Source organism: Danio aesculapii, chromosome 23 (assembly GCF_903798145.1).
Source record: "Danio aesculapii chromosome 23, fDanAes4.1, whole genome shotgun sequence".
Taxonomy (NCBI): Eukaryota; Metazoa; Chordata; class Actinopteri; order Cypriniformes; family Danionidae; genus Danio; species Danio aesculapii.
The window spans coordinates 7235874-7248749 of NC_079457.1; the positions used below are offsets into that span (position 1 = coordinate 7235874).

The 12876-nt window shown below is 36.8% G+C and overlaps 1 long non-coding RNA gene across 1 annotated transcript; it reads right to left on the bottom strand.

The window, feature by feature from the left end:
* Positions 1-971: 971 nt before the first annotated feature.
* On the bottom strand, positions 972-2341 carry LOC130216772 (uncharacterized). The gene is made up of 4 exons (XR_008835827.1): positions 2092-2341; positions 1546-1638; positions 1369-1463; positions 972-987 (listed from the first exon to the last, which is right to left on the bottom strand). It is a non-coding gene; the product is annotated as an uncharacterized LOC130216772 (long non-coding RNA).
* Between the last annotated feature and the right edge of the window lie 10535 nt (positions 2342-12876).

A 12876-nucleotide genomic window follows, 5' to 3' on the forward strand; every position in this document is an offset into this window, starting at 1 on the left:
TGATACCTCAGGCTGTTGATGTTGCCATCCACTCTGCAGATCTCTCACACGCCCCCATACTGAATGTAACCCCAAACCATGATTTTTCCTTTACCAAACTTGACTGATTTCTCAGAGAATCTTGGGTCCATGTGGGTTCCAATGGGTCTTCTGCAGTATTTGTGATGATTGGGATGCACACTGTAAAAAATCTTATGTGCTATTTACAAAAAAAAATTGTGGTAACACTATTGCACGTATTATTTTTAAGTAAATTTCAAGACTTGATTTTTTTAGCAAAAACCACTTGAATGAATCATGTGAAAATTACTAAATGTTTTGAGTGATAAATGAAGATTTTAATATTATTAGCGGAATGTGCTTTTATAATTTAAGCAAATCCACCACCATTTACTCATATTCATTTTTTTTAACGAAAACCACTTGAAAGAATCATGTGAAAATTACTAGTTTTTTTAAGTGATAGATGATGATTTTAATATTATTAGTGGAATGTGCTTTTATAATATATGCAAATAAATCACCATTTACTCAAATTAATTAATGAAAATTACTTATTCATAAAATGTAAAATATATAACGTATAATGAAAAACATACACAATACATTTAGGCCAAATATCATTTTATTACATGTTACACTGATAACAAAATGGTACAATATGTTAAACAAATCTATATAAAATTTACAGCAATGCTAATCTCTGATAAAAATTCCTTTATCCATGTCATGGAAAAAACTGACCTGTCAACTTTCCTTTGTAGGAATAGTCACATTTTAGACAATATTTGACAGAATTTGTGTATTGCAAACTTAATATTCATTTCTTTGTAAGTGATTTTAATTTGTGGAATATTTGTATAAATCCAGTTCAGCGATTCTAGATTTTCCAGGCTAGCCATGACTCACTTATCCTCCAAGACAATGCAGAAGTCCTCATGGTTGGTCATCCCTCTGACAGACAGCAATTCCCTGTGCATTCCCACACTGTAAAATAAACATTACGTTTATTATATTGAAATTATGCAGTTGTACATTTCAAATGTTTAAGGTTTACTAAAACACATTAAGGAAATATATTAATGAAATAAACCATTTCTTTTTATATCTGTGAACAGTAATTCTTCATAATGTTTGAGTAGATGTTGCTGACTGACACAAATACACAAGTAGTTTGACTTATAATGGACAGGGTGTTTAAATGTATACTAGTGTACAGACATTTATAAAAACAAACCATGTTTATACAAGGAATAGTGCATTCAACAGTGTAATGCTTGAGCTATATATATTTTTTGTAAGCATGCAAAAATATAAAATGCAGTTTTCGGAAGATCATAAATATCTGAAACAGTTTGAGACACTTACATTGCACTCCTGGATGAGCTCTTCCTCTTATTCATACAGATAGACCAGCAACAGAGGACGACATCTCTCGTTTCATCCCTGATTTAATGTGAGGTCTGATGCAAAAAAGTGTAGAAATTAGTAATAATAATAATAATAATAATAATAATAATACACAAATAACATTATTAAAAATACCTGATGTATGGCACCCATTCTCTTTATCAAAATCTGCCTCAATAAACTGCTCCTCTTTAGTGGGAAAACACTGCGAAAGTTTTCTTCATTAAACTGAAAAATGAAGCAAACAAATATTAGTATTTATGTACAGTATTATATATAAACAGTTCATTACATTACATCAGCAATGCTGTAAAAGGAACCTTATGAAATGGAAAAGCACTAGCTGTACATAAACCCCATTGAATAGCTAGCTAACTTAGCTTAGCTTAGCTTAGATTTACCACTTAACAAGCTCACTGTTGTTCATCTGCTTAACTGTTGCCTGATCATTGCTGTTAAATATTACAATGCAAATAATTTGTTCAACTTCATTATATAATTCAGAATGAACATTGAAGCAAATCAATTTCAAATAGGAATGGGTGGTTAAAACTACCCGTGTATCCCTATATACATCATATGGCAAAAACTAAGCTCCTGAACAAGCTTGAACAGCATGTGTCTTTCCTGAAAGAGCTTAGGTTATTTAAGACAATAAAATGATAAACTGTTAATGCTTACCTCTTAACATGCTCGCTGTTGATCTGCTCCTTCAAAATGTCGTCTGATCACTGCCGTTGTTGAGATTCAAATGCAAACATCTCAATCAAATCCACATAATTGAGTGAATTTTCTTAAAATAAACGTGAAGCCATCTTTCCTCAATTTTATTAGCTTAACTGGTTTCTCAAATTAAGCTTAGTAATTGCACTAGTTTGCTTAAAAAAATAAGTAAAATTTAAATCTTAGTTATATTAGCGAAATCTTCTTAATATTTTATAATAAATCCAGAATATCAATTTTTTTAAGAAAATATGCTCATTATTTTTAATGACCTCATTAATTTTTTTAATGAAAATTACAAGCCTCAAGATTAATTTTTTACAGTGCAGCTCAACAGATGATTCATCAGAAAAATCCACCTTCTGCCACTTTTCCAAATGATCAACTAGAAGTTATAAATTGTTGCTCTTACAACTCGGATCCCGGACAAGAGTTTTGTCAGACAGTGTAGTAAAATAAACAAATGACCCAATATGGTAGTTATATATAACTATAATTATCTATACAGTATATTATACTACAATACACCACAGTTTACTGTTGTAAAAACTGAAGAATACTACAGTATTTATTACTGTTTATCAGCTCACTAGTGTTAATACTACAGTATGATGTAGCAATCATTAACAAATTGTTGTAAATGCTTTAATATATACAGTATAATACACTTTACAATAGTTTAGTTTAAATACAAAACAGTATTAACTATAGATTGCTGTGTATTATACTATTTTTAATATTGTATAATTGATTGCATTTCAGAAATGGGAACAATACATTATTTGTATATTTTATTTGTAATTTAAACACCTCCAGTTATGAAAAAATTAAAAATTAACCAATTCATTTGGTCACCATAACAAATAAGAGTGTCAATTCTGATTCATATTTATTTGACAGGGATAATGCACATTAATAATTCAGAAATGTACAATGTGTACTAAAGGCTATTTTTGCATCTGCAGTCTCTGGATTTACAATTAGATTTAAAGCACCATAAGGAAAATGCTGAAGGAAGTCAGGTGGAGAGTACTGTGAGAACAGAACCTTATTAAGTTATAGAGGTAAGATCCGTCTGTGAAAGACATGCTGCTGTATCATTACAGTGATAAATATAATTATTTCTTTCATTTTCTTGCATATCCTTTTTTGACTTATCTTAAAGGCACAATATGTACAATTGTTTCATTAAATTATCTAGAACAGTGTTATGCATTTTGCTGACTTATGTACTTTCTTTGCTCTTTTTTATGCATTAAAGAAGTATCAGAACGGGTTTCGGTATCGAAACAAATAATAACTTGACTTTTAGTTGATTATTTGGAAAAGTGGCAGAATGTGGATTTTTCTGATGAATCATCTGTTGAACTGCATCCCAATCATCACAAATACTGCAGAAGACCTACTGGAAACCCGCATGGACCCAAGTTCTCAAATCAGTCAAGTTTGGTGAAGGAAAAATCATGGTTTGGGGTTACATTCAGTATGGGGGCGTGTGAGAGATCTGCAGAGTGGATGACAACATCAACAACCTGAGGTATCAAGACATTTGTGCTGTCCATTACATTACAAACCACAGGAGAGGGCAAATTCTTCAGCAGGATAGCGCTCCTTCTCATACTTCAGCGTCCACATCAAAGTTCCTGAAAGCAAAGAAGGTCAAGGTGCTCCAGGATTGGCCAGCCCAGTCACCAGATATGAACATTATTGAGCATGTCTGGAGTAAGATGCAGAGATGTATGGATCCAAGCTCATGAGAGTCAGACACAATATTCATTCTGTTTCCACTGCAGCATGACTTTATATTCTATACTGGACATTATTTCTGTTAAGTGACAAGACTTTTGTCCAAGTAAAGTCAGACCTTACTGTCCTAATGAAATCATTTAAAATTAAGGCTTGATCATATTTTATTTTGGTAATCTAGAGGCCTCTACCTTTCATATAAGCCACTTCTGATACCAAATGATCAACTAAGTCAAGTTATTATTTGTTGTTCCTAAAACTTGGATAGGCCACAAGACTTTTCTCAGGTAGCGTATGAAGGGTTGTAATAAGCAGCATTATAACAGAAACCTAAAATGTATAGTCTGATAAAACAGCGTTGCTTCTTCTCCACATGATCACAACCTGAAGAACTGGCACAGGGTGGACTGTGGCATAATAAAAGCTCTGCTCATACTACCATGATAATAAGAGTTTAATAATTTATCTATCAACATGATATCTGCAGGAGTTCTATAGGATATAATGAAGACTACAACTCCCATGAATCCACACTCAGTCACCCCCTCATCAAATGACTATAAAATACACAAGACGTGTCACTCATATAGTTTCGAATGGGAAAAAGTGTAACGGTCAATATGGCAAAAAGAAGCCCTGTTTGCTACAGGAGCCAGTCATCAATCGCTATAGACTGACGTTTCTCAAGGGGGAAAAGATCAGACCAGACATGTGCTTTTAAGAGTTTGTTGCTCAACAAGCGCACTGGAATCTCAGTGAATACTTGCTTGCTTCACAGATATAAAAAATATGTCCACATTAAGCTTGAAATTTGTACTTTTAAATGAACCAACCATACTTGAAAACAAAGGTTTTGTTTTTATAATCTGTATGAAACTAATGTGAGGTACAGTCTGTCCTGTCAAACGCACATCACATGACAGCAACTTCTCAAACACCCACAAACTTGTAAACAAAAAGCCGCTGTCATTTCTGGAGGAGATTCACCATCAAGATCTAGTTGTGGATTACTTCAGAAGAGCAGCACGATCTGACAAAGCATTATCCAGAGGATGATAATGTGTAGAATGGCCATAAATGAGGTTGGTGTCGTGATCTCGTTCTTTTCGACTGACTATGCGCATTAGCTCGAGCAACCTGAAAAAAAATGCTGATTCGAATGTTTAGAAACGAAACTTATAAGATGGTTGTTGCTTAATTTTATTGGTGATTACAAATATGTAATGTAATCGTAAGCTTGGTAAAATTTGATGTTTCCCCATTCAGACAGATTGCCCAAGAGACGTTTCTAAGATGGTCGCCGAGTAAAATGACTTGCCTTAAAGGGACTTTGACTACGTCTAGTGACTATGCAGTTCCTCTTTTAATAAATAAGCTGCCCACTGCTTCAAGTGTGTGTTCACATTGTGTGTGTGTGTGTTCACTTTTGTGTGTGCACCTTAATGGTTTAAAAGCAGCGCAGGTAAATGTCTCCATACTTAACCATGTCACATTACTTTCTTTACTTTTTTTTTAAAGCAGCTCTGACACATCTTAAAGGTGGGTGAAAAGTGCATAGTCATTAACGTTGGTTATAAAGTCCATATTTCTAATACTGTCCTTCCTGGCAGATGGCTATAGTATCGACGTGGGAAATATGAAATACTATTTACTGTTGTCTATTTACGGACTGTTTCCTTCAGGACTCCAGTGATGGATCTATAGCCATTACAGGGGTCATGAACTACCTCAGTTTTTTTTATTCTGCACAGTTCCCTGAGGTTCACTTATAATGTTATGAAGTTATTTTGACAGAAAAAAACATAAATACTGACTATTTTCTATCCTGTTTTTGACCCCCGTCATCAAAACGCTCTGATTGAATACGCTTGTCCGATTGAAGAATCCGAAGTAAACACATGCTGCTCTGATTGGCTAGTGGTTTTGCATATTAATAGGGCTAAACAGGCAGTGAAGCAGAAGCAGGTGATGATGTTCTAAGGAGGCGGAGCTTATCCACACTATTACATCATAGAGTAGAACATTCCAGAACCTGTCGTTTCGGCAAACTTCCTTCAATTTATACAGTTTTTAAGGGAATGACAGCGTTTTTAGTTTTGAAACTTACAGGATGCACGTGTTGGCGTGGATTTCCTCTGGGTGCTCCGGTTTCCCCCATAGTCCATTCATTTCCCCCACAGTTCATTCATTTTCCTTTGGCTTATTACCTTATATTTTCTTAGAGGTCGACACAGCGGAATGAACCACCAATTACTCTAGCATACGTTTTATGCAGCGGACACCCTTTCAGCTGCAATTCAACACTGAGGAACACCAATACACACTCTCATTCACACAAACACATTCACTCATGGCCCATTTAGCTTACTCAATTCACCTATAGTGCATGTGTTTGGACTGTTTGGGAAACCGGAGCACCCGGAGGAAACCCACGCCAGCACGAGAAGAACATATGAACTGCACACAGAAATGCCAACTGACCCAGCCGGGACTTGAAGCTGTGAGGCGAACCACTGAGCCACCATGACTCCTAAAAGAATAAATAAGGTTGACTCACATGTTGTTGGTGTTTTGGAGGCGCTGTACCCTCCTCATGCTCTGGGGGGCGCTCTTCAGTGTGGCGATGTCGAAAGCGGCTGTATCCGCCTCTCCTCCTCCCTCATCGTCATACGTGATGATGTTCTCCCGGATCTCATCATCTTCTACAGGAGACTGAGTGTCCCGTTTCTGCTTTCGCAATGACAGCGAGAGAGCCACTACCACTATGAGACAAAAGAGGAATAAAACATTCATTGAGCATAATGTGCAATGAATCAATCAGAGTCTAAGGGTCCTATCATACACCCGGCGCAACAATGTGCAAGTTGTGTATGGCGCGATTTGTTGCTATTTTCAGACCAGCGCAACAGTAATTTTCATGTTTTGCGGCACATTGTTTAAATAGCAAATCCATTTGCACCACTTTGTGGACTCATGGGTGTGCTGGTCTATAAAGGAGATGTGTTAAGGCGTATTGTTGGTGCATTGCTAATTTGAGGAGATAAAACAGACCACGCCATTGACCAACTAAAAGCTGCTTTAAAGTCCAGCACAGAGTGCATTAGTTATGCACCTATGCAGGGCCAAACATTTAAACATTGTTTTATACACACAGGATGTACAGCAACACACAAATATCTTTACATATGAAAAAAATAAAGGATTAAAATGTTACAATTTTATTTTTTTTTTCTACAAAAACCACTACCTTCATGCCTTCTTCATCTCAGGGGGTTTTTTTCACTTTATTCTTGACAATTTACATTTGTATAATGTTATTATTATTAGCAGTATTATTTTTTATATGCATATTTATATTTGTTTTAATAAAAACAAGTTTAGATTTGTCCGCCTGTCTGGTTTTGGAGACGTCTGTATCACCATATAGGGCAGAAGAACAGGACGTGTGTTTGGATATAACTCAGTTGTTTGACCACTCTTCATAATTATTGTTCATTTATTCGTTTGCTGGAAATTAAAACTGAATTTAGAAATAGTTTTTAAACAAATCTTTGCGCTTAACAAATGAAATTAAATATGTCGGCTAATGTATGTCTTCAGTGGAGTGTGTACAACACCGTTTCCTTATCCACGAAAGTAAAGGAGTAAAGTAAAGAGTAAAAGTAAAGTCAAGAGAAAGTAAAGAGGCTGAATGGAGGAGGCTTGTTCTTTATCCTTGCGCTGCAGATGCTCTGTTTAACTGTTTTCTTGCTAGTGAAGCGTTCAGTTTTTCCGCTTACAAAATTCGCCCTGTAAATAGCAAATGCGCCATGGCGCGACGCAAGTGACTCTTAAAGGGAATGGGAGATGAGACTCTGATTGGTTTAATGTACGTTATGCTCAAAACACACTCAGAACTCATTAAGTGTATAAGCACAACCCTTTTCCATTCTGAAAAATGGTCTCGGACACGCACTTAATAAATGCTTTTGCGCCATGTGCTTTAGACTTAAAATAGACCGTTAAAATAGAGCCCTAAGACTTTGCGAGTCTGTTGCGTCCCGCCATGGCACATTTGCTATTTACATGGCAGACTTTGTAAGTGGAAAAACTGAATTCTTCACTGACAAGAAAACAGTTAAACAGAGCATCTGCAGTGCGATGATAAAGAACGAGCCTCCTCCATTCAGCCTCTTTACTTTCTCTTTTCTAATTTTTACTCTTCACTCCTTTACTTTCGTGGATAAGGAAACGGTACACTCCACTGAAGACATCCATTAGCTGACATATTTAATTTAGTTTGTTAAGCACAAAGATTTGTTTCAAAACTATTTCTAAATTCAGTTCTAATTTCCAGCAATCGAATAAATGAATAATAATGAAGTGTGATCGAAAAACTGAGCTACATCCAAACACACGTCCTATTCCTATGCCCTATGTTCCTATGTTTCTGCTTTTGCAATGACAGCGAGAGAGCCACCACCACCATCAGACAAAAGAGGAACAAAACGAGAAAAAGTAAACTGCCTCTTTCCACAGATATGCATTTATGCATTACGTTTAAGCACTTGACAGACACTTTTACACAAAGTGGCTTACTTTACATTCACTGCAGGCACTTGCTGAATAAGGTATAAATAGTTTCTTGTTTTTCAGTGAATAATGCGTAAAAAAAGAGTGGCTTAACCTTCAGAAGTTGCACTTAGTTAAACTTCAGAAGTTAATTAGTTTTCATTATACAAAGGTGTGCAACTGTGCATTGTGTTCTAACAGCGTTCAATTTTCAGACTTGAAGTTGCTTTAATGGGCCCCAATTATGCATTAGATTACAAAATGTAATATAAAGTCTCAGGTGTCCCCAGAATGTGCCTGTGAAATGTCTGCTCAAAATACCTGAGAGATCCTTCATTACATTTCACTGTACACGCTCATCTTTGGGTGTTTTAATGCAAAAATTGCTTTTATAAGGAGTTTAAACACAGTTTACTGTATGTGTGTGCGTGTGTGTGTGTGTGTGTGTGTCTATGAATATAATTAGCTGCTAATTGTTAAAGTTTATTACTTTCATTTTTTATAATCACACTTGATAAAAACAGCCTGCAGAAACACTTTGATTGACATTCTCCCTTTGTATATGTCATTAAAGGGGAAAGCCCCGCCCATTAGTGACAATCTCTCCCTCATTAGTATAGGATGCTAGTCTTGTTTTTGAATCTGCTACTATGCTGACACACAGGCATCTGTAGCTCCGCCCCCGTTTAAAAAGAGCACAATCTCATTTGAATTTAAAGCGACAGTCACCAAAATGGCACAATTAGGATCAAAACCTTAAAGTGTCAGTTTCAAAGAGTTATAAAACATTATTTGTGGTGTATTTTGAACACTTAATCAAAGACTTATTTTACATCTTATGGGGCAAAGTAGGTCCCCTTCCTTTAATGTGTTCAATGAACTGTAAATGAGCTGGTGTGCCCCACTCCATTTACATGTTGTAAATTAAGTTTTCTTTTATCTCATTTGTCAAATACAAACAAGGTTGAGGTATACACTCACCAGCTACTTTATTAAGTCCACATTACTAGTACCGGGTTGGACCCCCTTTTGCCTTCAGAACTGCCTTAATCCTTCATAGCTCAATCCATATTGACATGACAGCATCACACAGTTGCTGCAGATTTGTCGGCTGCACATCCATGATGTGAATCTCCCGTTCCACCACATCCCAAAGGTGCTCTATTGGATTGAGATCTGGTGACTATGGAGGCCATTTGTCATGTTCAAGAAACCAGTCTAAGATGATTCGACTCATCAGACCAGGCAATGTTTTTCAAATCTTCTATTTTGCAATTTTGATGAGCCTGTGTGAATTGTAGCCTCAGTTTCCTGTTCTTAGCTGACAGGAGTGGCACCCGGTGTGGTCTTCTGCTGCTGTAGCCCATCCGCCTCATGGCTAGACGTGTTGTGAGTTCAGAGATGCTCTTCTGCAGACCTCGGTTGTAACGAGTGGTTATTTGAGTTACTGTTGCCTTTTCTATCAGCTGGAACCAGTCTGGCCATTCTCCTCTGACCTCTGGCATAAACAAGGCATTTGTGCCCACAGAACTGCCGCTCACTGGATATTTTCTCTTTTTCAGACCATTCTCTGTAAACCCTAGAGATGGTTGTGCATGCAAATCCAAGTAGATCAGCAGTTTCTGAAATACTCAGAGCAGCCCGTCTGGCACCAACAACCATGCCACGTTCAAAGTCACTTAAATCACCTTTCCTCCTCATTCTGATGCTCGGTTTGAACTGCATCTTGACCACTAAAGGCACTGAGTTGCTGCCATGTGATTGGCTGATTATAAATTTGCATTAACAAGCAGTTGGACAGGTGTACCTAATAAAGTGGCCGGTGATTGTATAATGTTGGTTATGTGTGCAAAATAAAAAATAATATTAGTTAGTTAAAATTAAATACCTAATATTGTATATTTTAACCAATATAACTTCAATTGACCAAAAAAATGCTTTTTTCTTAATTACGTAATTTCTCCTTTACCAAAAACTAGTGTCTTTAAATATAATTGCTTTAAACTAAAAAGGTTTCTTTAAAGCCATTCCTAAAACTTATCCCCCTCTCAGTTTTGTCTGAAAAGAAAACTAAACACAAATGATGAGTGTTATTTTGACAAAAATGCAATTATAGCATGCTAAACACTTCCAAGAAAATGTAATATAACTGGTGCCAATATCTATAAAAGTCCCCAGTGGAAAAAATACATTAGTGCTGTTCCAATTTCAAGCAATTTTCCATCATGGTACAGCATTTCTGTTTGTTAGATAAAGTTGATCGGTTAACGACTTGCCGTATATGCAGGAAAAAATAAATAATGAGCTATGGAGAAACAGAATAATGTGTTAATAAAGCAACGTGTGGAGCCTTCCAGCAGGAGTCGATGAAAGACTGGCTCCAAAAAAAGTATTAAAGTGAAAGAAATATATGAAACTGAGTGAGGCTTGAAAACAGCAGATGATTAGTTACATTAAAGTCAGCATGAACTGGTTTCATTACACTGGTTACCATCTAGTTACAGAATTCAGTATGAAGTTTTGTAATAGGTTTTTTAATTTATCCATTGCTTTCCCAGTGTTGGGTTGTGGCTGGAAGGGCATTCGCTGCATAAAACATATGTTGGATAAGTTGGCGGTTCATTCCGCTGTGGTGACCCCTGATTAATAGAGGGATTAAGCCGAAAATTAATGAATGAATATTTCTGACATAATCAGTCCACTGTCCGTAACATCACTTTCTACTTTAGAGACATTACAGAGATCACTGAAAACACACTTATTTTCTTTAGCTTTTAGTGTTGTCAATTGTATGTACACTCACCGGCCACTTTATTAGGTACACCTGTCCAACTGCTCATTAATGCTAATTTCTAATCAGCCAATCACATGGCAGCAACTCAATGCATTTAGGCATGTAGACATGGTCAAGACGATCTGCAGCAGTTCAAACCGAGCATCAGGATGAAGAAGAAAGGTCACTTTGAACGTGGAATGGTTGTTGGTGCCAGACGGGCTGATCTGAGTATTTCAGAAACTGCTGATCTACTGGAATTTTCACGCACAGCCATCTCTAGGGTTTACAGAGAATGATCTGAAAAAGAGAAAATATCCAGTGAGTGGCAGTTCTGTGGGCGTAAATGCCTTGTTGATGCCAGAGGTCAGAGGAGAATGGCCAGACTGGTTCCCAATGATAGAAACCTTGAGTCGGAGGGGCTACAGCAGCAGAGGACCACACCAGGTACCACTCCTGTCAGCTAAGAACTGGAAACTGAGGCTACAATTCACACAGGCTCACCAAAATTGGACAATAGAAGAATGGAAAAACGTAGCCTGGTCTGATAAGTCTCGATTTCCGCTGCAACATTTGGATGTTATGGTTCATTTGTATCAATGGTTCAGGCTTGTTGTGGTGGTGTAATGGTGTGGGGGATATTTTCTTAGCACACTTTGGGCTCATTAGTACCAATTGAACATCGTGTCAACACCACAGCCTACCTGAGTATTGTTGCTGACCATGTCCATCCCTTTATGACCACAGTGTACCCATCTTCTGATGGCTACTTCCAGCAGGATAACGCACCATGTCATAAAGCGTGAATAATCTCTGACTGGTTTCTTGAACATGACAATGAGTACACTGTACTCAAATGGCCTCCACAGTCACCATATCTCAATCCAATAGAGCAGTGGTTCTCAAACTGGGGGAATAATTTCAAGGGGTCGCGACAGTGATTTAAAAATTATGTAATTTTCAGTGATTATAATAGATTTTTCAGTATTACAAGTGAAAGCTAATATTTTCTGATTTTTTAAAAAGATATTACTGATTAGTATTTTTTTAAAAAGTGAATGGAAGCGAATAACTCGCTAGTTATCAATACAGCACGCATCTGGATGTGAAAACCGGAACCGTCTACTTTGACTAAGCATAAGAGCAAGACCCCATCAGACAAAAGTAGGAAACTTCAGGATGAACTCTAAGAAATATCAGGATGAACTCCAAGTATTCAGGACACATTCAGGCAGAATGTATCTTTGCACTTGAAATGCAGCGTACAGGAACAGTTTAAAACTGTTGTCATGTCAACTTGCTGCAGTAAACAATCCCGCAACGCTTGCTCGCTTTCACACTCATCCTATTGGCCCACTGCTCTAGAACTGAATGCGAATAGATTGGTTAAAATCAGCTGTCAAACACTCAGTTAACGCCTTCTGCCTTCAGATGACAAAGAGAGCAACAACCGCGAAAATGTAAAGCGCTGAAGATGAGAAAGAAAACAACACTGACAGATATAGTTTTCGAAACCACCTAAAGTTACAAATAATGACACATCTGATTACTGATCATGTGGTGAATGTTTATCCACATCTACATTTTTCAAAGAGTGGATAAAAGACTTCCATCTGCTTCAAGTCCGCTACGAAAATAACTAAAGCATTCACTGTAAAGTCTGTGGGATGGAA